Source organism: Seriola aureovittata, chromosome 1 (genome assembly GCF_021018895.1).
Source record: "Seriola aureovittata isolate HTS-2021-v1 ecotype China chromosome 1, ASM2101889v1, whole genome shotgun sequence".
Classification (NCBI taxonomy): Eukaryota; Metazoa; Chordata; class Actinopteri; order Carangiformes; family Carangidae; genus Seriola; species Seriola aureovittata.
The window spans coordinates 25,181,479-25,205,321 of NC_079364.1; the positions used below are offsets into that span (position 1 = coordinate 25,181,479).

Sequence of the window (23,843 nt, forward strand, 5' to 3'; positions counted from 1 at the left end):
CCTGGAGCAGCTTTTGTAAACCATTAGAAAAAGTACATAAAAGTGCCCACTTTGGGAACGGGTTGAAAAATATAGCCCTACTGCAGCCATTCATCAACTTACCTGTGCTGAACGAGCTTTGCCTTTATTAAAGTTCGCTGTGTGTTTTGGAGAACATCTCAAAGAATTTCTTTTGATAAATGCAATGCAGTCCACTGAAGGGAAGTGTACAAAAGCTGCAATTTAAACTTACTAATTCAGTGCTTACTGTGGACTTATGGTTTCCACAATGCATATATGAATAAATGATCATTTAAAAAACAAAATCATAACTCTATAATACACCAATATATCTACAGAAGGACATCACTGTTTTTTTGTTTGTTTTTTTCAGTTCAAGATATGTTTTTCTCACAATTTCCCAATAGCAGATACATGGAGCTACAAGGCCCAAACCTTTTTTCACTGTTTCCTGGCAACAAGATGTTCCTGTGTAATTACAACAACAATGGTATGCCAAGCGGAGTATCTCTCCAAAATGCATTGTATCTTTGGTAACAATACAGCTCCACCTTAGGTGAAATTACACAGGGATCCTGAGGTGTGACTGTGTTTCCAGCCTAAGTGACTTCATAAAAACTGCTTACAGTAGCTGAGAATTGAAGAGATGGTTTCAGAAAGTGTCGCATTGTAATGTAGGGAGAAGTTTCCCATTTTCTCCTACAGTTTTTCTCAATCGCTTTGATGCAATTCACACATCAGAAACATCATTCTAACCACTCTTAATGCAGTTCTCCAAACACTTCCTCATTTCCCTACATTAGCATTTCTCATTGTGTTTGCACAAACTACCATCGTGTCCACACGCAAAGATGTTTTGTCATTGTGTTGACGCATTTCTCATCTGACTCTAACATCTCATAAAAACAGTTTGTATGTTCATCAGTCAGAATTACAGACCTTTCATTCACATTGATACTGTACTGTAATGCATTAGTCTTTTCACTCAAATCACATCACTCTAAACTTTGTTCAAATATGTGTGAAAGAGCTGAGCCAGTCAGACACTGTCAGTTGTAGTAAAATGCCTTTCAAATAAAAATGAATGTAATTACATATTCCCAGAACAGAATAAATTGAAACAAAGAGAAACACATATTCTCAATTTCGTATCACATGTGCATGTTTTGATTCATACAGGTATATATATATTTATATATTTATATATGTATATATGTATATGTGTGTGTGTGTGTGTGTGTGTGTGTGTGTGTGTGTGTATGTATGTATGTATGTATGTGTGTTTATATACACACACACACACACACACACACACACACACACATATACATATATACACGTATAGACAAACACATACAGTATATACATATATACATATATACACATAGTGTGTGAATTTACTGTACTATAATTGGTTCTCTGTTCTAAATTTGATCGCATATTTTTCTTTGTTTATTTTCCAATGTGTAGTTCCATGTTTATCATTATGCTCTCCTCAGTTACAGCAATTATATTATGTGGATTTACAAATAAATCATTCACATTTCATTGTTGTGTCTGGACATTTTTTTTTAACCCTACATTACATTTTTTGCAGATCTCTTTTTCTAAAGCCAATAAGGTTTTTATTGAAATATCAAAACATTTGGTGTCTAAGTCTTAAAGCACTGTTGTAAGGGTTTATTCACTGGTGACAATATTGAAATGATTGATTGCATGATTTGACACGTGAACAAGGTTTTGATTGTTTTAGTGGCTTTTGGTGAGTTAGTGTTATGAGAAATGCCTTAACTATCTGATGTGTGAATTTCCCAAAAGTGATTGAGAAAAACTGTAAATCAGTTATTATTATGCCAGACACATGCTGGACACGTTAAAATTTTGTAAGTAATTAAATTTCATATGGGCTAGTGGTACAAGGTTCCTTTACAGTAACGTACCTGGTATTTAACATGCTTCCCACTGAATAAGTTGGAGTGACTGATTCCCTCTGTCAAAAAAATATATCAGTAAAAAAGAAAAAAGAGACACCTCTAAAAGTAATTTGTCAATGACATGTTTTTGTTTTTGTTCTTGTTTTGACATTTTTTTATATAACAAAGTAATGTTGTTCATGTTAATGAACCTGCCTACCTATTTATCCTGATGCTTCTTATATTTTCAGGTAAATGATACATTGATGTGAAGTCGTGATCGAGATGAAAATATGTTTAATAACTTTCCTTTATAACTGCATCCAACTTCCTTTTTGTTACATATAGGTCACTGGGTCATGTCATATATCACGTTTCCTATGACACTTAATCTGGTCTGTTGACAGCATATCATAACTAATTTAATAATGCACAGCAACATTTTTTAACGTTTGCAATGACACTAGATAAATGGGGATTACGACTGTTATTCACCGGATGAGGCAGCGAGAATGACAGGAAAAGGGGCAGAGGTGAAAGGTCAACACCTGAGGCAGGGAAAAAAAAGTCTGGTTCGGGGGAAACGTCCCTCTTCAGAAAAGTAAAAGAAAAACAGAAACGGAAAATAAGAACACAACCAGCAGAATGGGGCTCCAGAACTGACCAGAAGAAACGGATACTGACTCAATAAAAGTGTTGTACTAACTAGTGTCAACTTTCGTCGAGAGAAGCACTGCGAAGAAGATGATGACGGATACTTGCTAACACCACTGCGCTACCAGCTTCAATGACTGAGGTAACGTTAGGCCTTCTCACTTTGTTTGACAAATTACACGGTTTTAAACACGCACAAGCTAAAGTCAGTGTTAGCATGTTTTTTGCTATTTAGCTCAATAAAATAAGTTAATGCTACAGTAGGTCTTCTGTTCACTTCGTCCAACTTAACGTTGCAGGTTGGTTTCTTACAATTAACGCCATACAATAATGATGTTGTTAGCAGTATTACCAGTAGCTGGTCTTTTAGTGGTGGTTCACTTTTTGTTTTATTGATGAAACATTCAGTACATGGCTGTACTCTACTGTATACCGGCCTTTTCCACTACGCAGGCATTTTGTCATGCCATGGCAGGAAAAGCACAGGATTAATTAGTCATATTAATGATGGCTAAGGTCCATTCAAGTCTTCCAGGCCCACAGTCATGCTGTTAGGCTTGGTACCTGACTGGCATGACAAGGGACACTTAAATGGGACAGAGCCATAATTAATGTTATTACTCACGCCTGTGCTTTTTCTGCTATGACAAGTCAAAAGGTATTGTGTGTAATGACAAGTTTGACAAATGGCATACCCTAAAGTTTAAGATGCATTGTACACAGGAGGGCTCTTCGTTATATCCATTGCTTTTAATCAGATGGCATGTGTCTGTACTCACCAGGTGCAGCATATTTTTTCATCCTAACTTTCCTGGGACTGAGGCAGGTTTTGTGTCACTGTAGGAAATTAATGCCAGACATAGTTTCCTTCCAACTCAGTGCTGACCTCCTAGAGTTTTATTTCAGAATATCACCTGGGTAATTTCCACTGTTTTGCCTGGTTTCCATTTATTAACTTGTTTGTTATGGGTTTTGGATCTTAAGCGCCTTTCCCAATTCAGATTAGAAGATTGTGTAGTTTTTCAAAATGAAATGTATTATGTATTATATAGCAGATTTACACATGCTTTAAAAAAGTCCTTCTGCTGTCAAGAGTTTTTATGAGAAGTTAACCTGTTATAAAACATTGGAAATATTTCCCAATATTTACTATGGTTTGCCATCATGCTGGATGAGTGACAGTAAAGGGAGATTATAAAGTAAGATTATAATGTTCTCACATCTTCTTCTCTGATCTCCCTTTCCTTTTGTAGTAGATTTTGAACAACCGCAATTAAATTTTTTCTAAGTTTTGTCAGGGAGGATGAAGCAACAACTCTGCAATCTCTCTTTTGCTGTCAATATCCTGGTATGGCAGTGTATTGCTCCTGATCCTTTGTAACTGCACTCCAGATATTCCTGATACGCCTGAAGTGACATTCCTGTCAGATTCTTACCCTTCGTTCATTCATTACTGATCATCACTGAATAAGAGTGTGATATATATATTTTTGAAAAATATATTGTATGCAACATTGTACTGTAGGCTTTTGACAGTGCGTTTTGACTGTGGCTGTGGCAGAAGTTAAAACTACCTACTGTTATGAACTATAGTTGAGGATCTCATTTGTGGTCACTTCCCCACTCGAGCCTTGGTTTTTAATGGTTGGTTATGGCACGTGATACATTTATTCTTGAATTATGGACCTGCAATTTTGTCATTCATTTAGTGTACTATAGTGTACACATACTATGATGATTTATTACTACACTGACATTTACTGTACTACAGCTTTACACAATGCAAAGCTGTTAAATTAGGTGCCGTACAAACTTGATCTGAAGTATTTTATGCTAATGTTTTTCTGTTAACATCCCTCCTACAGATTCTAGGTCAAAATGAGAGCTTTATGAATACTGACACTGACTTACTGTGCTGACTAAGCAGGTTTTTTAGTACAATTTACCCAGCATGGCAGTCATTTTTTTTCTTTTTCCCTTAACTAAACTAACATCCCACTTATTTTCAGCAGAGTAACTTCCTAAAGGTTCTTTGACAGCATCAGCACACAAATGAGTACAGAGGAGGAGGAGGAGGAGGAGGAGGAGAAGGAGGTGGAGGTGGAGTAGGAGGCAGGCAAGGGAGGTGGAAACAGTAGAAAGGAGCTTTTAAAGCAAGCTGAGCCACCAACTGCTCCTGCACATCTTTTCTCTTATCTTAATAAGTAATGAGGCTGCCACAGGCTGACAATGAAGTATTTTGAAAATAGTTCTAATGTATCGCTTTGAAAGGAGCGGCTGGGCATTGATGTATGGTGCATACAGGCTTGGAAACAAGTGAAATATTAATGGGCTGTTTCCCAGGAGTTAATGTGGGATTTACCTGATTGCTTTGGTGAGAGACAGGGGCTGGGGTGAAGGTGGTGGGATAGCAGGACAGGGATATGACTGAGAGACAAGTGTGGATTGAAGTGATGTGGATTGTGGAATTAGCTTTCAGTAAACAGATTTCTAACTTAGAACCAAATTAACATTTATCATTTTAAGCCAAGCCATAAGAAATACAAGAGGCAAATATCAAACCAAACAGACTGAAGCACTTCAATATAAGTGTAGAATTTACAATATAAACTTTTGATTATGTTTGAAACAAAACTGCAGCTGTTTTTTTATAGTATTTCTTTTCATAAAAGTAAGTGTTACTTCTGTTTATTAACTATAAACAGGAATGAACAAAGCAATCCATCTCTTTTCCTGTTGCTAATTAATCACCTGAGACTACGAGATTCACAATTTGTCAATCCAGGCTATTATATCTGGATACACCACAAGGGAGCAGCAGTGTAAAAGGAAGAGAGCTCAGCAGGTTGTTAAAATGTATCATAAACCAATTGAGCACAACTTTAATATCCGTTTCTGTTTAGACATTTGAGTGGCAATTTTCCACATAATAGATATCTAATGAAATAAATGTAAAACAAGTGGAAAAATTTCAGTTTTATTGATAAGTCATAAAAAAATATATACATTATCAGCTTCACTCCTTTAGTTAAAATACTATTCCTCATAACTAAAAGTCCTTTGAGTAGATTTTATAATGTGTCACCGACAGTACAGGAATAACAGAAAGGCCCACTGTTCAAATAGTTTGGTATAAGCGTGAGCATACAGTAATAGTTTAAGTGCTTTGCCCAGGAGACGAGGCCTAAAACAACACTGACGCACAGAATTAAAAAGTTCCGTTTGAGAGCAGCAGTGGCATCCCAGAATGCTTGGAAATGCCATTCAAGCACTGGAAAGGTCAATAGTTATAATAACTTTCGTTAGAGGAAAAAGAAAACTTGGCTGTACTATCACAAATTGCTTCCAGATTCTTTCTTTCTCTCAGAGCAAGTTATTATCAAAATTGAATGCAGACACTGACACCATTTGAGCAGAATAAGACATTTTTCTTTGAAGTTTAGAATGAGTGGGTGCTCTCCTAAATCTGAAACATGGCCCTCATTTTTGTCAAGTTACCCACTTCCTATTTGTTTCGTGTGTGAAATCAGCACTCCTCTGGGATTTTACTGCACATGAGGTTAAGGAATGATTTTTGATTGACGGAAAATTGCCCAATATTTCAAACAAATGACCTAGTTTTTCTTCTGTACTCGTCTGTGGTTCCTGCACATGTTGCTAAGAGGAGTCATGTTTTTGGTAGAAGTCTATTCAGTGCCTCAGATTACTTTTTAGTGATTCATCAGCACCAGCAGTTCGTTATTGTACTGAAACAATATCAGTTTAACATGATCAGCATGATGGATGGTACATATGTTATGAAGTATAATAATCCTGTGCTTTCCCTGAAATTTGAGGAGCAATTTGCTGCTTCTCTCCAATAATTTTGTAACGTAGATCATAGGGTTGTAGTTTTGACCATTGTGTGAGATATCGTTATACTGTATTCCCAAGTTATTATTGGAATTGTGGAGGTGTTCAATTTGGAAATAAAATTTGGAAATACGAGCCTGAAACCGGTTTTTATTCAGCAACAAATGACATTTGCTCCCCTTCATTTCACCAAAAGGTTATTCTATAATGCAAAAAGTAAACAGGTTAATAACATGCATGATTAACTCAAAATACACACCTCCTTTTCAGAGTTCAATTTGAATTCATTGTAATACAACTCAAATCATAAGAATTGTCTTAAAGCTATTTCAGCTTTACATTTTCTGGGCATATGGGGCTTAATTGTAAAGCTGCTCCCTCTGAGCACAGTTTACAGTCTCTACAATGATTAGAACAGTGTTAAGATAAACCTATAGGTACACATTGGCTAAAACTATGACAATAGTACCCAGGTTGTAAAAACAAACAAAATCAGAACTTCTTAAAAAGGGTGGAGGGGCCCTCGCTCCCTGCTGCTGTAAATCACTTACTGATTAGTTTCCCTGTGATGTTTCACAGTGTTTAGTACTTTAGATATCAGCTCTCCAAGCAGGGTCTATTACTCAGGCTTAACTTCTCCGTTTAGAACCCAAAGTGCTTCCACTGCGCGATTGCTCTTTCACGTTGTGATTGTTCTCTTTGTGACTGGAAGTGTAATGTGGGGTGTTAAGTAAGCCCTCCCCTGCACTAGTGCTCCTGCTTTCAGCTAGTCTCAGAAAGACACATGGTGGCGGTTGCCGTGACTGGACGATTTTCTCATCTTCTGTAAATCATTATTGCACACAAAGAAAGTCTTTAACTCATAGTCAGTTTTTTCAGGCATATTTATTTTCATTTTATTTTTGGAAAAACTATCCTCAATTACAGTAAACCTCTATTTCACTGGCTGAATTAAGCTTTACTTACTTACTCACTATAATATCCTGTCTGAAGGTCACATTTGCCACACCCTCCCCTTTTTTTTTTTTTACTCCTCACTCCTTAACACTGCTGCTTCAAATGAAAAGCAAATATTAATATTCGCTGGTGTTACTCTGGAATGTAAAATATGGGAGGCCCAGGGAGGTGTTATGCATTCCCCATTTAATGACACATTTACTTTCCTGTTCTGTGGGCAGTTTGTTTTTCAAATAACTCTTCATCTTCTTCATTGTGCATATGTTAGCATTCAGGCTACCTCTTCTTGTTTGCTTTTAAGAATTTCTAAAACAAAAAATGCTTTTTCATGAGTTGTCAAAAAAGTTCACATTATTTTAACTGTAGTCAGTAGATTTATACAATAAATTTGTTGTTATCGGCATGAGTCAGATTTCAGAGAACCAGCCCACATTAACTGAAGTGCTGACCCTATATATAAGCAGTTTATAGTCTTTATATAAACATAAACACAGAGGCGCAATCATTTATCCAAAGTGTTAGCAATGAGTTTTCAAGGATGTTTTTGTTCTATTAATGCAATTTTTTGACCAAAGATGAACAAATTTGTACAAATGATTTAGAACAGTTGCTTAAAGGCACAATCCCCAACACTGAAAAGCTGGTTAGTATTGAAGTGTCTTTATGAGAAGAAGGGAGAGCATGCTCTGTAATTTCAGTCCGATGGATGGTCTTCACATCAGTGCTCTCACATTAGGAGACCAATTACTGCATGGGGAGATGAAAGAGTCGTAGTAAATATGAAATAGGTGGTTCAGGGTGACATTAATAGAGTTAACCCAGGGACAGGGTGGGATCAAAGGGGCCTCAACCATATTAACCAATCTGTCTGTGTCTGCACACAACAGCTGATCAAAGATAATGACAGTGTCATCAAAATACACTGACCACTTTTGTGTGTGTGTGTGTGTGTTTGTGTGTGTGTGTGTGTTCATATTTGAGCGTAGGTGCTTGTGTTCACTTTGCTTTGACTCCTCCTTAGAGGTCTGCCTTTGAGGAAAGAGACGTGTATACATTGGCTCTCCATGGGAAAGATGTCTGTAGCTACTGTCAGCTTCTTAACTGGTGAATCTGTTAACGCACCAGCATTCAGTGCAGACGGAGCACTTGGGAGGTTTGCACTTGGAAAACCTCTGCTTTCTGTCTTTCTGGTGGTAAGGGAGGTAGACAGTGGAGGTTGTGAGTGGATGGTCTTTAATTAGATTCATTGTAGCATAGGTTGTTTACCGTAACCCCCCTTCCTCCACCTCCTTGCTCCTGACAGCACCTTTGAAATATGGCACTTTTGCTTGTTGGCTTTCTTCAGCTTTGCCATCCAGATTTAAAAGCATATTGGTGTTTATGCACAGAGAGCTATAATGATCCATCATACCATGTGGACCAGGGGGCTGAGTCCTCTGCTCTACATAAATAAGCGGCAATTTGGCCATCTGCTTGGATTCTTTCCGTCTCCCTGGAGACCCCCATCTGCCTTTACATTATCAATTACAGTTCAGCCATGCCGCTATGCCCCACCCCACCACCACTGACTTAACTACAAACCCCCCCACATGTGCAACTACTACTATCACTTTAAACCCCCATTCTGCAGCACACAAACTTTAATCAGATGTCATTGTTATCTTGTTATCTGACTTGGTGATCATCAGACTTTGGCACACATAATTCTGTTTGTAATTTGGACAGTATTTTAATATGTGATGTTTTCTTTTTAAGGGGGGTAAGTAAAACCTACAAAGAGTGCATTGTGTATTTCTGGCAACAGCCACAGGAATTCACCTTAAAACACCTAAAACAGACTTTTAAAGCGCCACCTCTTGTGATTTGTCACTTTCAAACATAACAGGGAATGCTGAGCTAATACAAATTAAAGGAAAAACTCGCACTGGTCTACAGAGATGTGGAAATAAGTGATATGGTCAGATGAATTAAACTTCACCATATTCTCAACAAGAGGGTGAGCGCATGTGTGCTGTGCACCAAAAGAACTGTACAAGCCTAAATGCTTGTTATGCTGTGGGGGGCATTTTGCTGACATGGTTTGCCTCAACTTGTCCCTTTAGAGGGAAGGGTCACTGTAAATCACTGTAGTTGTTGTGGGTGATCGCCTTCATCCTGTGATGAAATATTTCCATCCTGATGGGAGTGGTCTCTTCCAGGATGATCATGTCCCCATCCCTGAGGCACAAGGAGTCATTGAATGGTTTAATTAGTATGAAAATGATGTGAATGAAATGCTATGGCCTTCATAGTCACCAGATCTCAATCCAGTTGAACACCTATGGGATATTTTGGGATATTGTTCCAGACAGCACTCTCCACTGCCGTCATCAAACCACCAAATGGGGGAATATCTTTTGGAAGAATGGTGTTCATCCCTCCAGTGGAGTTCCAGACACTTGTAGAATCAATGTCAAGCCACACTGACAGCTATTCTGGCAGCACGTGGTGGTCCAATACCTTACTAAAACGCTTGATGTTCATTTCTCCTGTAATTTGTACCCTGACTGTATGCTTAAATATTGATTCACCACCACAGGATTTTTGGTAAAGTGCAGAAGCTGTTCAGTTGTTGAACATACGAACTGTAGAACGTGTAGTCGGTAGTCTGCAGTTTGCCCTGCAGCTTTATTCTGCCTGATGCACTGTTGTAGAGTGTGGCTGATGTTTTTAAGTATATATCTGTGCATCTGTCTTTCTGATCATGATTTCTGATTCTTTCTACTTTCAGTGTGGCACTGTGTACCTCAGATGATCTGGTGAGTCTGCTCCAAAGTGTGAATGTGAGGAGACACCAGCTTGAGAATGAGAAGCACCTTTGTTCTGCGGTTTCCAGGAAAAGCGGTGAGGTTCTCAGGGGGACAGGTATGTGTGGGAAGAGGACCCTTGTCAAGTGCATGGTGCCTCATTAATATGGAGACAGGTGCTCTTTTGATGAGTTCATAAGCAGTTCACCAGCAGCCTGGAAGTAGTGCACTTTACAAGCCTGTTCAAAGATCTTTGACATCTGAGGAGAGCCAGTGAAGCCAATAATCCTACTTTCAGAATGTGAGTCTTTCCTCTGAGATCAATCTCAGATCGAAACATCAAATGGAACTGCTACTTTTCTCTTTTTAAACCCCCCTCCACCCCTAACAAAAATCACTTACTAGATGGTATTAGACAAGCCAGCAAAAGTGTCATTACCGCTGGGAAGAGGGGATGGATAGATTTCCGTCAAATTGTAGAATATTTTCCACCAATTTAAGCCTATAGTTAAGAGCACAGCATTATTGATAAGATTGTGCTCTGGGTCCAGCACTGTGCCCAAGGGCCCAGAGAGAGGCAATCCACAGAAGTGGGCTTTCATGTTCATCTATGTACAAGAACAAAGCGAGGATTAAGTCTGGGCCTTTCATCCACAAAGCGGGAGGAGTATTTTTATTTTTTATTTTTTTACTCACCCTTAGGGAAGGCCGTGTGCTCGGCTGGAGCCATTTCTTGAGTGCCATAGCACTGTCGCCTCTGGCAGGTCTGATGATCCCCCACACTGTCCTTTGCCTGGCGGAGAGGAGTGTGGGAAAATTTCTGCCGCTAATGGGCAAGATGGCAGTAAGTTACAAAACCGTAGTACCAACAAAAACTGCTTTTTGTTGGGTTACAATATGATATATGAATCTGGTTTTGCTAGAGATCGTACTTGCTGGTTGTAGTTTACAAAGTAGGTAGCATAAGTTGTCTTTCCCACTCAGAATAAACAGTTGTCTTTATGCACTGACAGGAAATCAGGTCAATTATTTCTAGCCTTTCCTTTTAATTTGGACGGATGTTTTATTTTGACGACAGACTGGTCAATCTATTTGTATTGATGCTGTCATTTCTGGAGGCAAGAGTGGGTCCAAGTTAAATTGTAGATATGTAGGGAATCATGTTTCATTCGTCTTTAAGGTTTATAAGTAGATTACCTTTTGTAATTCGTTTTGTTACACCAGTCAATAAGCGTCCAATGCAAATGTGGTTCATTTGTATTTGAATTGATGTCCTGTCCCCATTAACTTATGCCTCTAATGCATTCTGGTACATTAGTAAATAGACCTGCCGGATTAATCATTAGTTCATTGGGATCATTTGCTTTCCTCGTGCTTAATCGAATCTCTGACATTGGTAATAAGGGCAGACTTCACCTGCCTCCCTGGACATTCAAAAACAAGGAAGAGTAATTTCAGGGGAATGTTGCTGTCTTTTTTTTTTTTGTTTCAGTTGTGCACTATATTTTAATTTCAGAAAAATAGCATCTGTAAGACAGCCATAATCACAAAAAACGTTCTTTCTTATATGTGCTCATGTGTGATCTATGTAGCGATAAGGTTTGCTAGTTTAGTTGACATTCAGAATTCTACCTGTTTCACTTATTTCAATGCACCCTCGCTCTCCATTATCTCCCTCTCTCACATTGACCCTGATAATTAATGGCTTTTATGCCTTGAGAATAAAACCTCTAAATAGGCTCCTTGCACATTATTTATTTAGTTCTAATTAATTGAACTATACCTGGATTGAATTCAACAAGGCTAAGGTTGCTGTGACTCCTCATATGAAGCCTCTGATCCTGTGTAACGGCTGCAATCTTCAGCTATCTTTTTGCAGCCTGTTTTGCATAAAAAATCATTAACGGATAAAAGCACATGTCTTGATTCGAGTTCTGGCTGCTTTAACCTTTGCTGGTCATTTGGCTTTGGTCTCTCAAGGGTTCAAAAATAAGTGCATTCACTGTCTTAACATAAAACATTTGAAGCTATGGACATGTATTGCTACAGTTGTAGAGTGACAATGCATAATTGCCCTGTGGTTTAGTGCTTCTGGCCTTGCAGCAGAGACATGTCATCACCTCTTGATTCAGCACCACCAGAGATGATACATGGGGTCATTGTATGTCTTGAAGTCAGTGTTGTGAGTTAGTAAGGGCAATGTATGCCGTGGCTTGTACTGGAATTGCTGAGAATGACCTCACTGAGTTCTTATGAATACATTTAAGATAAAACAACGTCAGATTAACTTTTTCAAGCAGTCTACAATGTTAGCAATAGTGATTCATTTTTCATCTGAGGTATCTGTATTTAATGCATTGCAATACATGCTTAGTGGCTATTTTGAGTTTTGAGATGTGTCTTGAATAAATAGGGAGGCCCATTCTGTGTGAGGGACATGACCGGGAATACCAATACCATACCTGTATCTTGTAGCCCATCCAAACAAAGAACGCCATTGTAAATGTCCCCTTAACCCATAACCCACCAAATCAGCACTTGTGTGTTCCTTTTGTCTCCAACCACCCTTAAAATACATTCATCTCCTTAATGGATATTTTTTTCTGGTGGATAACATGGTTCAGAATACAGCAACACCAGGCCAGGAGGATCATAGATGGAGTCAGGCCACACAGGCCCTTAAAAAGCAAGATTAATAACCTAGAGCAGATGATCTCATAGTTAAGTGTTTTCTGTTGTATTTACACATCCACCCGGGCTGTCAGGCTTCTGCTCGTCTCTGAGAAATTGAACCGACACATCCTGACACTAATGCATCACTGAAAATATTTGAAATGAATAAAGCTCATGCTTTCCAGCAACAGAAAGAGAATTACAAACACTCCATTTGACATTGACACAGTGGAGCCTCTGCTCAATGCAAATACTGTTACTCCCCCTCCAACCAACCCCCCCCATCCTCCCACTGATGGAGGAGTCACAGAGGGGAAAATCTCCTGCACTCAATGCAAACTAATGAGACATATTAATGACATTAGACACTTAATTCAATGCATGTATAATTCATAATAATTGATTACCCTGGTTTGAGGGAGTACCTTTTGTGAGAAAAATGATCCTATTAAACCAGGTTTAATCCAAATCTAAGCTGTCAAAACGCCTACCTCTTATTGCATCTCGCACTGTTAATTGTCATAAGCATTCCAGATTGATTATTAAAACATCTGGGAATGAGCTCTCATTCATGATTTTCACTGTTGTAAAATAGGTATGTCATTGGAACACCTTCCCTCAAACGATTCTTTATTTTCACATAGCTAAAGGGGTATATTAGCAAAATGAATTTTCAAGATAAATATTTCCATACTAAGAAATTCATTTGAAATATCAACTTAATCTCTTTTTCCTCCTCCCCATTTGTCTCTCTTTGCCCAGCCACAATTATGTGACAGTGAGTTTCTGAAATCCATTTTCTTGATATGATATAGTTCACAACACAGTATATCAAGGAAAAACTATGTCTACAAACTGTCACAATCTTATAAATGGTCATTGAGCAGCTCCTTTGAATCAGATCACATTTAAGTGCCTTGCTTAAGGCTTTTTATTACAGTATTACTCTACTTAACTTTTACTTTTAGAAAGGGGAATAATTTTATACACTTTCTTATCTGCTGTGAAGCTAAGTTTACATGTATTACATTTTTGGAGGTCCCTTTATTCCACCTTTTAAACAAAATATGTTTTCTCTTTTAGCCCTGTTATTCTGCTTGCATGCTGTTAGTGAACCATGGGACATTTCAGTGTGACCTGTCCATGTCTCTGCCTCATACAATTCAATCTTTTACAGCTTGGTAGAAGGCAGTGTAACACTAAATTAACATGTGACTCATATTAATTCTTTGTGATGTTCGGGAGTTAATGGCCAGTTGTTTTTTTCCCTGTAAACAAACCACCAAGTATTTTTAATGACTGCATGAATCAGGTCAGGATGAGATAAATCGTTATCATAAAACAACCCTAAACAGAATGAATAAGTTTGAGAGTTGGACAATTCAGGATTGAATTAGCTATTTACAAGCATTTCCTTTGTCTTTATATGATACTTGATACCACTCATGAGTTTGTGAGAGCAGGAATTATCCACAGGAATCCACAACAATAACCTGCTATTACAATCAGAAGAGCATTTGCTTTAATTTGCCTACATTTTAACATCTGTTACACAAGCAATTTATGTGTTTGATATGCAAATAAGCATAATGTTATCATTTTCATTTCAAAGGCCCAGTCATGAATTGTAATGTGTGTCCATGACTCAGTGGCTAGCATTGTCCTAACAACAAGAAGGTCTGGGGTTTTAATCTCAGCCCTGTGCCTTCCTGTGTGGAGTTTGCATGTTCTTCTCTAGTTAGTGTGAGTTTTCTCCAGTTACTCCTGTTTCCTCTGACAGTCCAAAGACATGTACGTTTGGCACACTGGTAACTGGTAAATTTTCGTCATGGATTTTTTTTCATCTGCCCTGACTTTGGGAGAGATAGTTGACCTGTCAAAGGGGGTTCTATTTCTTCCCTAACCTGCATCCCACATCCCACAAAATGTCAAAGTGTCCACAAGAGTAGCATGGGTTGAGTTGAGGTATATGAAGGGTTAGAGGTGGAGCAAAGGTGGATGAGTGGGTGGATTGTTAAACAGCTGTAAAAATGTGACCTCTTTTCAATTTTCCTTCAATAATAACACAAGTCACAAAGGTTTTATCTGACTTCCTGGGTAGATGACAGAAAATGGATTTCTTAATCAGGCGTGTTTGAGTGAAGGTGCACCGGGTGTTTAGTGTTCATCAGACTGTATTGTTGTGAAATCACTGGTTGGATCCTGACCTCTGGTACTGTTTTATGAACATACAATGTCTACTAATTACAGGGTTTAGGGAATATCCATGGGGATAAAAAAGTAATAGCAGCTCATCTGTAGATATAAATGCAATCGTATACTCACCCTACACAGCAGCAACTACATATCTTACTCTATAGCACATTATTTCAGTCAATAGTGGTTTGTATGTTCCCTGAGATTGGCAGTCTTTTGTATGAATACAAAATGCAATGACCTCATGCAATTCAAATTAATTTATTGTCTTCACATGATAAAGATTTCACTGCAAAGTATTTCTGTCATGAAATCTATGCTGGTGACAATGATGCTTGTGGCTCAAAGGACTGTTATGGGTCTCTGCAAAGCATTGTTGCATAGCATTCTAACCAAGCAGGGGATTTTGATAAATAAGAATTGAATTTAGTTCCAGCTGTGACATGTTGATTGATCAAAAACCTCATGGCTAAGGCCTCCCTCCTCTCCCATCTTATTTATCCTTTGTCAAATGGTTTCAAAATCAATACTAGCCTTGTACACAACCTTTTCTGCTGCGGGCACTCAGGGAGGGGGGTGGAGCGGTGGGTGCGGGGAGAAAAACACCTGCTCTCTTGGTGATTGTTACTAATTTTTCCTGTCAAACATTTGAACACAGAATAATTATTTGCTGTGTGGTTTCAGGGCACAACAGATTATTGTACAATCCATTTAGATAACTTCTGTGAGGGTTTGGAAAATGAAATCGCCTCAAACCACACTAGTCAAGCTGGGAAGGTGATCTATCAGACACTACAACGAATAACTCAACTTAAAGATCCCATAGTCTTGGTTGAGCTGGATTCCTCATGTTTGTGTAATGGAAGCAAGTCCCTTGTCACACTGCAGATGAGACTTAGGTGGCCTTCACATGGGACATTTTGAATTTGTCACAGTCACTGATGTTGTGCACGTGTCTCAAAAGCTTTTGACATCAGTATGAATTTAAATGGCTGGTGAAGTCTGCCAGTGGTTAATGTCTAAATAATCTGAACACTTCCTTTTTCAAAGAGTGGACTACAATAATTTTTGTCAATGCGTGGCATCTGTCATTAGAATTGCTTATATGTTCATCAGAACTCACAAATTCTGCTGAATAGATATCTGTCCATTGAGCTCTTTTAAAACATTAACATTATTTGCTGAAGTACAATAAACAGAAGAGATTAAGGTAGGGAGGGCTTTGTCCATAGTAGTGGTGCATCATAGAAAATGAAATGAATAAATGGACTACAATATATATATATCTGTAATATGGCCATCATTTTACTTTTTGTAACTGTTAAATGATGCCTTAACAGGATGGTGTAGCCTGCAACAAACCTGGGGTGGTTTGTGTTTTAAAACAAATGGAAACCTGTGGCTCAAGGAATTTGTAATAAAAATGAAGCTAAAACAATAAATATGGACAAACAGAACTCATCAGTCTGGCTCCTTTTTTTTTTAACAGGCTCAGATTACAGACATTTGGGCTGATTTATCCCAAATTTCACCTCTAGGGAAGATCACACTTTGAACACATCAGGTGAGAGAGAGCGAGTGAGTGAGTGAGTGAGTGAAAAGGTTTTTGTGTGTATGTGTGTGTGTGTGTGTGTGTATAAGACAGAGTGTGAAAAGAATTAGCATATGTTTTAAGATTTTGCTCCCTCCGGCAATATTCTCTAGCATTTACTACCTTTATTTTCTTTTCTCACTTTTAGAGTGAGCATGTTTGTAATTGAAAGGATGAGAAGAAAACTGGTTATACTGTGTATGTTAATTTCAAAATTGCTCAGGATTTTTACATATGGTTTGTGTGTGTAGGTTTAATACTCATTTAGACTGTGTAACAACAATTGTGTCAATCTGTGTCAGACTGTATGTCAGTTTGAGCCGTGTGATGAATGCCTGGTGAATTGTAGCGCTGCAACAGAAGTAGAATAAAGTATATGAGAACTTGTGTCAACTGCCTGCACCATTCTTTGTGAATTGAAGATGCAGATCCACAAGCCTACTTTCTTAGTCACACAAACTTGTTTTTTCCTCCTTTTACCTTCATCATTTTCACATCCAGTAGTGTTTTTTTTCTTTTCCCTAAACTTTTCAAATTCTAAAATGGCACAAATTACATATTGCGTTGGCCAGTGTATTCTGCATCATTTCATGTCATATACTGATTAGTTCGTTGGCAGATGTTTGTTGTAGTAGTACGACCACATTGGAAAAACTGGGTTCGACCATCAGTGGACATGTCTCACAGTGAGATCTAGGCCCACTGTTTGTATTGGTCATCACAGATTTTACCCGGTTTCTCTCCCAACTGTAAGCTTAAATCAGGCCAGAATCACAGAGTGTAAAGGGACCTTCACACAATATGTTGGTGATGTTTTATGATGTTGCTTTGATATTTTAAACTCATATTTTCTTCTGGCATTTAAAACAACTGCTGTATTTGTGAGTATTAAGCACATTTTTAATAACCATATAGCCATAGCATCATAATACGTCAGTGATATAGTGGTGAAAAATAACTTCTGCAGCTCTAATCACTGGATGGCATGTCCACACATGACGGCCTTTGTGTTGTAAAAAAGCTGCTCACCCATTGTATTTGCCAAACAGTCTCTATGACTTCTTACTTCTGTGCTAAAACATACATGAGTGTCTTTTTCTGGCTCTGTCTGGCTCACTGCTTGCACACAAGTATAACTGAAAAAATATCTTGATACAGCTCTATGTGGCTTGTAACAATATGTCTGACCCTTTAATTATGCATGAGATGTAATTTTTTATTTTGTTATTTACCGACGAAGCGTTCATCATTGTTTTACAGCTATTCACTTTGTAATCGATGTGTATAGCATAACTTTTTGAGGTGTCAGAGGCCATGATGTGACCTGTTGATCTGATTTCGGGCTTGTTCACTACAGTGTATATTTGCGTAGGAGATGAGAGATGATACTTTATATTTGAAACTCATGATGTTGCGTGCATTTATACATGTAAGAGCCTCTTTGACATTGACAGGATGAGGTCTGTGTCTTGTTTTATAGTCTTCTTCATTTGATTATTTCACTGTCATCTCTGTTGCTTCTATATAAAAACAAAGAAGAGAGCCTCTTTTCAGTAAGTGTCCATCTGCCAGGCCTGATATGTAACTGACCCTAGTGTTTATAAAAAGACATGGACATTTATGAGCCATTTACAAGACACTTGAATCAAGTGGAATGACTTGTCTCAAATTTTAATGAGTTTATTGAAATTAAAGTTGAGGCCACTCCATGATATTACCATTAACCTGTCTGCGGCTGGCTCTAAAGCAGTAACCCAAGCATAGATAGTACATTTTCCCATTCACTCCCCCCTATGCTGTGGCTACAGATAGCTAAGGGAGTGTTTATCAGTCAGGGGTGACTGTGCCCTCGAGCCAGCCCATGTACTGAGACAGGAGACACATCATAACATTGTCTATCAAATGATTTGTGGCGTGCTTGGTGTATATAGGCTTTTAAAGGCATTTCTCAAATCATTTTTTGAGCTAATGGAAACTTGGACAGCTCCATCCTCCTTAAACAGTGGGTTAAAGAAATGTAACAGATGTACTTTGTGTAATAGTTTGTTCAGGTGTAGTGGAACCTAGTTACTCAGAGAAACAGATGTAAATTGTAGGTTAACGGTTGGAGTCAGTGTGTGACACTTATGGTAGGATGAGTTCTGGGTTTCTTGCTGTAGAAATTTAACATAGAGGGAGAGGAGGCTCTAAACCCGGTTATTTAGACAGCTGGGGGACATTTTATTTGCTCTGAAATGTCAGTCGTCTGTAACCATTAGCGAGGAAGCTCCAGGAAGTGGCTCTCTGTATGCTTCACAATTAGTCAGGATGGAGGGCAGGCCGAGCCAAACCTTGTTCCGCCTCGGTCAACTCACGTAATTATTATTGTTTTAGAAATCCATTACAGTCCAGATGATGGAGCTGAAGAGTTTGTTTGAGAAGGGCTGAGTTTTGGTAGGGGTTTGTGCAGCTGCTCTGGCACATTGGCAAAGACAGTGAGGGGTTAGGTGTTCTGGGATTTATTATTTGTTACATGTTTCATTTCAGAACTTGCAGTTTTCGAATGCAAAGGATCCTGCCATTAGTAGTGACAAGATTCAAGACATGCACAGTCATGTATGTACCTTACATAGTGTGCCTAAAACAACTGAAGCCAATAAAGTTTGATGTGCAACATGGCTATTATGGTGGCCAGTGCCTTTGTTTATTAACCACAAGCAATAATCCTGTTTTGTGGGATTATGATTTACAAAAACATTTGTAGCTCTTCAAAATGCCTGACTGAAATTCACTGCTGTATATTTTCAGACAAAAATGCCATTGCAGTTAAAGATAAACTCAGGATCAGGCTATAGTAGGTTTTGCTAAGAGACTAAAGCCAAGAAGAAATTCTTTGTTCAATTAGTGGAGTTGATTATTCATTTGAAAGCCATTGATTATACTGGATGTGCTGTCAGCATCCTCATTATTCCCTTTGGAGGATAAGAGTGCTTTGTCAAGATGCACGATGAGTCGATGATGTGTACCTCTTAGCAGTATGACGTCTTCATCCATCATGGAAATTTTGGATCTCTCAATCGCCAGGCCCTCAGCTCTCAATCATAGCTCCCTCAGCCGCTGACAGGCAGCCACTGTAACATGCAGGAGGAGCCACAGATGAGCTCTCCATTAATGAAAAAATAACATATCACACAATACAAATGAGGGCGAAGAAGTGAGAGCACTTCAGAAATGCCCAGATAATTAGACTGTCCGGCAGCAGATTGATGGATGCACTATAATTACCTTTGTGTTATTATTTCAGGGCCAGACAAAAAGGAAAAGCTGGTTTGAGCTGCACTGATTCATTAATCTCATTAATGTGTGGAATTAATATCATTTTATCAGACATTCCAGAGCTGCTGGTGGTGTGTGTGGCTAGAGCCATGATTCAGAACTGTCGGACAGAGGGGAAGCATCAATCTAACTCAACACACTGTCAGCTCATCTGCCTTCCAGTCACGAGATGGGTGAAAAGTGTACACAACAAATATGAGCCTGTGGTTCCTTTTAGTATTCTTTTGTTTGGTGTCGGAGCTCTGGTAAAGTCTTACTTTTCTATTTTCTATTTTTTTCAAAATGAGGTAATGTAGGCCAGTGTTGGTCCTCTGTAGTAATTTTCTAAAAAAAAAAAGGAATTTATGGTATAAGGTTAATATTAATTTACCTGACAGGTGTAATTGAGCTATTATAATAGTAAAACCTTCATGTAAATATTGTATGTGGAATAATTAGGAATTCAGGATTATGTTGCCTGCCAGTCCTTTAGATTTTCCTTTTCTTCTTTTTACTCCTGTTTTGACGTGCTCAAATTCATTCTGGAAAATGGAGAATGAGAGGGGAGAAAAGATTCTTTAGATCTAACGCTTCAATTATCATGCTAGAGTTACACTTCTTTTGCACACTCATTTTTGCACGTACCATCTTACCCTAGATGTGGGATGTGTGGCTGTAGATGTACTTTTTCCCTATAGCTTGATGTTAAAACTAATTGCTAGTTGAACAGTAGAAAATAGCTGATTTTAATAAGAAGAAATTAATTAGAAATTATGTTGGAGCTTATACAGTACAGTTTGGACAGATTTCCAGGGTAGAGGTTGTGAAGGAGAAAACCATGGCATTATTTTTTAATAGTGTTTACTCAAACTCTAAACAAGACAATGTCAAGACCATTACAGAAAGCCTTCACTTTACACCCGCAAAAACCACTTGGGTGCAGCAGACAGTTGTAAAACACAGTGACATCACGTTTTAAGTTGATATGGCAAATCTGTTAGCAGACAGTTGAATATTGATACATCTAATAGACATGGAAGAACATAATCATTAATTTGGATTTGTGTGTCTGACCACGTGGTTACTTTAAATCCAATATTAACTTTTATTTTAGCTCTGTTTTTGGTCTCTGGCTCTTTGGCTGCTTAATGCTACACTATGTCCACCAGCTAGTTGCTAACTATGTCTGTTTGCTGTTAGGTGCCGAGCAGGTAGTGTACAGTGTACACTGCCTAAAGCTGAAATCAACACAAGAATAGTGAGAGAACAAAAACAGTAAATTTGTGTGCTGGAGTAGCTAAATGATGAGCTGAAACTCGCAAAAGCTCTGTCACACCAAGGGAAGCAGATTTTGGTGAAGATTCTTTGTAGAGTTGTCATCTACACATTGTCATCTAAACATTGTTTCTATTTTTTTCCACAAAGATTTAATACGCTTTGAAATAAAGATGTATCCCTTTTCTACAGATATTTAGACTCTAACTATTCTGCTCTTTGCTTTTTTCAGTTCATTTAAGTTTTTCATTTTAACATTTTTTTCAAATATTTTGAAAATTCTGTTTTCACCTTGTCATTAGGCAGTATTGAGTGTAGATCAATGAGGGGAATTTTCTTTCTTTCTTTTTTTTATTTTAGCATAAGGCTGCAATATAACAAAATGTGAAAAATGGGTCTGAAGACTTTCTAAATGCACTGTGCATAAATATATGGTAGAAGATAATGGAACATTGCATATATTATATTTTTGGAGGATTACATAGTGTAAGTGTTATGTGTTAAATTAAATTTAAAAGCAAAGGCTCCAACCTTTCAGATTTGCTCACAGGCCCCTTGTAACAGTATCATAGCAATTGAAGCCGTAGAGCTCAACGACATCATATCCTATCACCCTGCAGGTGGTTCAGTTTGTCGATGGGAGGAAATGGCATCTTTACACCCAATTTGAGGTGAAGTGACTCAGAGTTTACATGTAGGATATCCCGTGACCCTGGAGTAATGACTTCCAGACTGCAGGTGGTCCTGCTCTTGTATGGCAGTGATAGGACTCCATAAACAGACTTAATCACATTCCTCCAGCAGTCTTTGTATCTCTCTCTCTCTCTCTCTCTCTCTCTCTCTCTCTCTCTCTCTCTTTTGATTTTAGGGTCTTTCTCTTTCTACTCTCTGCGGCAGTCAGTATGTAAAATTTGAGTACCTTCTTCAATAACATACCCACCTGCACACACACTAACATACACACTCCATTTGCTTATACCTGGATGTCCATCTCTATGCCCAACATAGGTGCAGTAGTCCACTGAAACAAACACGTACACTTAATTTTTTTGTGGCTTATGTCTCTCAAACAGAGACATATGCAGTACTGTAAATCTACTCCCTCATATGTGTGCCATGTGAAGAAAGTTTAGTGGGCTGCCGGGGGGGTTGTGGTAATCCTGACCCAGTCTTTCAGAAGGAAATCATGGTAAGCAGCGTGAGCCGTCACAGAAAACAGCTGTTCACGCATCCTTTCTCTTTTTAATGACACTTCTGTGGCATCGTAGAGGTCCTCTGGGATTGGAATACAACAGCCACTCCTCTCCAAGTACAAACGCGGTTTGTGTTTAATTGTTTTCAGATTTTTTTTTCCTTTCCCCCACCCATTGAAGCCTTTTCCAGGCCTTAATAACAGAGTGGTTTTGGAGGGCTAAGTCGGAGTCAAAACTCCATTAACAGAAGTGGTTCTTCCAGGCCTGTGCTGATTCCAGCAGGCAACATGTTACCCAAATGGAAGATCCTTGTGGAACACAATACAACCCTCTAAGACCGACTGATATGTGCAAAAATCTAGAGCAGGCTTCCTGTGCACAAATATCTCTGCTGTTTTTCTGGAACACCACAATCCTTGAGCTTGCATCCATACATTCACATACCTTGGGCTTCAATACAACCACATCATTATCAATTACATTGACTATGAAAAACAACATAACAATAACAAAGTGCTAACACCTCAGGAATGCTCTTATAAAAAACTAACCATTAGAAACGTAACACTGACATAATTTGTGGAAAGAGTAAAAGCCCAACTAGAAGCAACTAGTAAATACTGTAATACACTGCTCAAAAAAATTAATTATAATTATTAATTCAAATTGAAAATTTTTACTGATGTAAAATGTATAATTTGTTGAGAACAAAATGATGTAACAATGGTCAATGAAAACCAAAATCATCAACCCATTGAGGGCTGGATTCACAATCACACTGAAAATCAAAGTAAAAAAATGAAATCACAGGCTGATCCAACTTGCGTGGCTTTCAGGATTAGCACGATTTATTCTTCTTTATAAAGGTTATAAATTGTTTCAGTGGCCCTGTGTATGAACCAACTTATTCTATAGTTCATGTAGGATTTAACTTTTTGATGACGAGAGAACCATCACTAGATGAAAATGGAGTGACAATAGGTTTGCATTAGAAATTATTTAGCCTATTACACCCAGAAATAGATGTATTTGTCTTCACTACTGCTATGTAGGCTACACACAGGAGGTCCAAGCTGGCAGATACACAGTTCTTGAGGTCTCCGTGTGGTATCTGCCAAGTTCCTTTAATACCAAAATACAGTTACATTTAAAGGAGGTTCTAATGAGCTGTGCACCCTGATGCAAAGTACTAGATTAGTTAATTTCTACATAAACAAATAGAGCTAAAGGAGAAAACCACTCTTTCTTGTGAAGTCACTCTAAACATCCTTAATGTGAATTTGCCTTAGCAGGGAACCAAAATGCCTTTACCCTACAGATGTTAAGGAGTGAAGTGTAACGCTGGGCCCTGTCCTGTCTGGACAGCAGAGCGTCTTGTCCCAGTTCGGGATGTTGTTGATGCAGGGAAGTTGAGCTGTTGAGGCATGCCTGAGAGAGATTATCATTGGTTGGGGGTGGT

General features: G+C 38.3%; 1 long non-coding RNA gene across 1 annotated transcript; it reads left to right on the plus strand.

The window, feature by feature from the left end:
- Positions 1-2,470: 2,470 nt before the first annotated feature.
- Positions 2,471-10,940, plus strand: LOC130173413 (uncharacterized). The gene is made up of 3 exons (XR_008828416.1): positions 2,471-2,709; positions 10,147-10,259; positions 10,865-10,940. It is a non-coding gene; the product is annotated as an uncharacterized LOC130173413 (long non-coding RNA).
- The last annotated feature ends 12,903 nt before the right edge of the window (positions 10,941-23,843 follow it).